Consider the following 5,000-nt stretch of genomic DNA (forward strand, 5'->3'; position numbering starts at 1 on the left):
CGCGAACGCATCGGCGGCTGGCTACGCGCAATCCGCGATCGGGTCGAACGATGATGATGATGATGATGATGATGATGATGATGATGATGATGATGATGACGACGACGATGACATCGAGATCAGGGTCAGATATAGATATGTAGATCGGTGGTATGCAATCGATACGCGAACGCTCTATCGCGCTACGCGGAGACGCATACAGTCGTTCCCGCATATACATGGGACTGGCGCGAGACGCGCCGGTCGGCCGAATAGAGTTCTCTCCGATGCTCTTCTGTTTTGTTTTGTTTGTTGGTGGTTGTGGAGTGTGGAGTGTGTTTTTTTGGTTGGTGGGGTGTGTGTGGTGTGGTGGTGTTAGTTTGTTTGCGGAGATTGCGTTTTTTTTAGATTTAGTTTTTTTTTTTTTTTTTTTATAAAAAAAAAAAAATTTAAAAATTATTCTTAGAAAACGCGCGCGAATCGAACAAAACTAATAACACCGATACACAAACAACGCGCGCCACCAACGAGAACGCCCGAAACTGAAACTTCTATAACCGACAAACGCACGAACGACACAGCGGCGGCGGAGGAGGGAAGAAAAAGGGGATCATCTCCCCACAACAACACACCGTAAACTGTGTCGGACGACGTCTCCGTTATGTAAGAGCGGAAGGCGTAAGAGAACGTCTCGTTTAATTAACGCGAACGGCGTTGGGCTCCCGAGTCGACTTCGGGGCGGCCCTTAACGCATCGCATCAACGAGCTCGTCGCGCGCTAGTCGCGCGACGGTCGATCATGATATATAAATCAAGGATTTCGGATCTCTCTAAAACCGGGCTGGAAATCGGTCATTGTTCGTTTTGCGAAACGATATTTTATAAAAGTGAAGATTTGTATGTGTCTCGTCAAAGAACGTTCCGATGAATCGGACGCGATGCCGCGTCCAAAGTAAATCTGGACGAACGCGAGGCGAGTGTTGAGATATACATTTTCCTCCGTGAACAGATAGAAAAACGAATTCATTTTGTTGTTGCGGTGTGGTGTTGTGTGTGTATTGTAATAAATACGCACGCACGCACGCACGCAAAAAGCTACCTAGGCACCGGCGCGTCACGGCGTTTCGAACGTCCGACGCGTCGCTTGTCACACGTCTATCATATCATCATCACCCTCATATCTCTCGTATGTGCGGTGTTGGTGTGTGTTAGCTCTAGCTAGCTCCCTGGTTGATCCTGCCAGTAGTTATATGCTTGTCTCAAAGATTAAGCCATGCATGTCTCAGTGCAAGCCGTATTAAGGCGATACCGCGAATGGCTCAATATATCAGTTTTGGTTCCTTAGATCTTACCTCGGTTACTTGGATAACTGTGGTAATTCTAGAGCTAATACATGCAATCAGAACTCTGACCAGTGATGGGATGAGTGCTTTTATTAGATCAAAACCAATCGACGGAGGGCCTCGCGTCCGAAGTCGTTAATTTTGATGAATCTGGATAACTTTTGCCGATCGCATGGTCCAGCACCGGCGACGCATCTTTCAAATGTCTGCCTTATCAACTTTCGATGGTAGTTTCTGCGACTACCATGGTTGTCACGGGTAACGGGGAATCAGGGTTCGATTCCGGAGAGGGAGCCTGAGAAACGGCTACCACATCCAAGGAAGGCAGCAGGCGCGCAAATTACCCACTCCCGGCACGGGGAGGTAGTGACGAAAAATAACGATACGGGACTCTTACGAGGCCTCGTAATCGGAATGAGTACACTTTAAATATTTTAACGAGGAACAATTGGAGGGCAAGTCTGGTGCCAGCAGCCGCGGTAACTCCAGCTCCAATAGCGTATACTAAAATTGTTGCGGTTAAAAAGCTCGTAGTTGCATTTGTGCGCCGCGCTGTCGGTGCACCGCATCCGCGGTGATACTGACACGTCTGCGGAGCATATCGTCGGTGAGCCGTCGGTAAAACGGCGGTTCAATATCAAAATCCTATCGCGGTGCTCTTCGGTGAGTGTCGAGATGGGCCGACAATTTTACTTTGAACAAATTAGAGTGCTCAAAGCGGGCTCAAAATGCTGCTTGAATATTTCGTGCATGGAATAATAGAATATGATCTCGGTTCTATTTTGTTGGTTTTCAGAACTCCGAGGTAATGATTAATAGGGATAACTGGGGGCATTCGTATTGCGACGTTAGAGGTGAAATTCTTGGATCGTCGCAAGACGAACATCAGCGAAAGCATTTGCCAAAGGTGTTTTCATCAATCAAGAACGAAAGTTAGAGGTTCGAAGGCGATTAGATACCGCCCTAGTTCTAACCGTAAATATGTCATCTAGCGATCCGCCGACGTTACTACGATGGCTCGGCGGGCAGCTTCCGGGAAACCAAAGATTTTGGACTCCGGGGGGAGTATGGTTGCAAAGCTGAAACTTAAAGGAATTGACGGAAGGGCACCACCAGGAGTGGAGCCTGCGGCTTAATTTGACTCAACACGGGAAATCTCACCAGGCCCGGACACCGGAAGGATTGACAGATTAACAGCTCTTTCTTGATTCGGTGGGTGGTGGTGCATGGCCGTTCTTAGTTGGTGGAGCGATTTGTCTGGTTAATTCCGGTAACGAACGAGACTCTAGCCTGCTAAATAGGCGTCGTCATTTAGGTGTGCGCCGCTCCGGTGGCGCAACTCACTGGCGACGTATTAAAATTCTTCTTAGAGGGACCGGCGGCTTCGAGCCGCACGAGATTGAGCAATAACAGGTCTGTGATGCCCTTAGATGTCCTGGGCCGCACGCGCGCTACACTGAAGGAATCAGCATGTTCTCCCTGGCCTAGAGGCCCGGGCAACCCGTTGAAACTCCTTCGTGCTGGGGATTGGGGTTTGCAATTATCCCCCATAAACGAGGAATTCCTAGTAAGCGCGAGTCATAAGCTCGCGTTGATTACGTCCCTGCCCTTTGTACACACCGCCCGTCGCTACTACCGATTGAATGATTTAGTGAGGTCTTCGGACCGACACGCGGTGGCTTCACGGCCGTCGGCGTTGCTGGGAAGTTGACCAAACTTGATCATTTAGAGGAAGTAAAAGTCGTAACAAGGTTTCCGTAGGGGAACCTGCGGAAGGATCATTAACGTGTGTGTATGTGTGCGAGACGCGTGATATGTTCACGAACGTTGTTGCGCCGCTGTTGCTGTTGTTGCTGTTGCGACGACGACGACGACGACGACGACGACTTCGTACATACCGTGTTTACACATATATATATGTAATACATCCATAATGATATATATATATACGACATATATACATATATATGTACGTACGCGCGCGCTGCTGTTCGTATCTAATGCGGACGAGCGCGCGCGCGTGTGCGTGCGTGTGTGTGTGCGTGTTTGTATATATGTATAAAAAATAAAATGTGAAATAATTGTCTCTAGCGTCTATTACGCCTAACGGCGCAGCGGCGACGGCGCCGTGGCGGTGGCCGGTGGCGGTGGTGGCATTCGTCGAAAGTGCTACCGCCGCCGCTGCCTCCGCCGCCGTCGAAGCGGCCGGGTGGCGGAAAAACGCCGAGAGACGAGCGCCGACCGGGGCATACCAAACGGAGCGTTCGAAGCGGTGAAAATCCCCACTGCCTAGCTCAGGCCCTTTATTGTCGGTTGGCGCTATACAAAACGAAATTTAAGCGGTTAGAAAGATGACAATGTCGTGCGTCACGCCAGCTCGTTGGGGGGTGCGCGGGTCGTCGTCGTTCATCATTCTAAAGGATTCGCGTCGGGGCGTTAAGCTTTTTCGGTGCCGTTTCTTTATGAACGCCTCGGCGCACATGAATTCGACCAACTTTCGACGTTAATACATAAAAACGGACAATCAAGTGGCCGACGGCGAGAGCCGTAGGCCGCTACCGTAAGTAATAACAACATTAAGAAAAAACCATTACCCTGGACGGTGGATCACTTGGCTCGCGGGTCGATGAAGAACGCAGTTAACTGCGCGTCATAGTGTGAACTGCAGGACACATTTGAACATCGACATTTCGAACGCACATTGCGGTCCGTGGAGAAATATCCAGGACCACTCCTGTCTGAGGGCCGGCTGTTAAAATATAAAAACCACACTGTTCGGTGTAGAACGCGCGCTACGTGCGCTCGCGCCGGTCGATGCGCGCGGCGGTGACGCGCGACGCGGCGGCGGCGGGTTGGTGGGGGGTGATGAACGAGCTCGCGGACGGTGCGATGGGACGATCTCTAATAAGAGTCTCTCGTCCGCGCCGCCGCGGCTCTCACTCTCTCTCTCTCACTATCCGCCGTCGCTGTCGTCGCGCTGCCGCTGCCGCACTACCGCGCGCGGGCGAGCGGGCGCGCGCTCTTTCGAACAATTGACGGTTTCCGTTGAACGTTCTTCGCGACGGACGACGGACGGCGGGGTGCTGCACCCCTCACGTCCGCGTACGCGCGGAGCGCGTTTACGGTCCGTTTAAATATATCGAATTGTATTGAATATGAAACGAGTGTGAAAAGATTACACGCATCGCTAAGACGCGAGTCTTCGTAGTGCGGTCTTCGTCCGAGCTCATCGGTTCGTGTATACGATATAATAAAATATATCGGAAGCACAGACGACGCGTCTCCGACGGATGCGACCGGCAGGCGGTGAATGTTTTCTTGCGCGGCAAGCGTAACGCACACACAAACATATGTAAGTAAACATTACGTGATGTTCATGTGCGCGCGCGCCTAGCCCGATGCGAGAGAGTTCACCGCTCGTCGTCGCTACGCATCCGTATTATGTCGGTGATACGCGTCGTCGTTCCAGTGCGAACGTTATATTATCGTATCGATACGGACCGATACCGAAAGGGCCGGACGATCGATCGCTAACGAAAAGTACTCGCGCTCGCGTATGCGTGTCGAGATTTTCGTTTACGCTCGTATCATCATAATCATCATCATCGTCATCGTCGTCGTTCATCGCGCAACGCGTGTTGTGTGTGCAGCGTTGCGTTGTGCGTGCGCGCGTCTAGAG

At 51.1% G+C, this 5,000-nt stretch overlaps 2 non-coding genes across 2 annotated transcripts; both read left to right on the forward strand.

Moving 5' to 3' along the window:
- The first annotated feature begins 1,201 nt into the window (after positions 1–1,201).
- On the forward strand, positions 1,202–3,105 carry LOC137930072 (small subunit ribosomal RNA). The gene has a single exon (XR_011108883.1). It is a non-coding gene; the product is annotated as a small subunit ribosomal RNA (ribosomal RNA).
- Positions 3,106–3,912: 807 nt separating this feature from the next.
- Positions 3,913–4,069, forward strand: LOC137930082 (5.8S ribosomal RNA). Its single transcript, XR_011108889.1, has one exon. It is a non-coding gene; the product is annotated as a 5.8S ribosomal RNA (ribosomal RNA).
- The last annotated feature ends 931 nt before the right edge of the window (positions 4,070–5,000 follow it).

The sequence above is a fragment of the Battus philenor genome, unplaced genomic scaffold, assembly GCF_028537555.1.
Source record: "Battus philenor isolate CCGP_79_NKW_IND1 unplaced genomic scaffold, ilBatPhil1.0.hap1 SCAF_57, whole genome shotgun sequence".
Lineage (NCBI taxonomy): Eukaryota > Metazoa > Arthropoda > Insecta > Lepidoptera > Papilionidae > Battus > Battus philenor.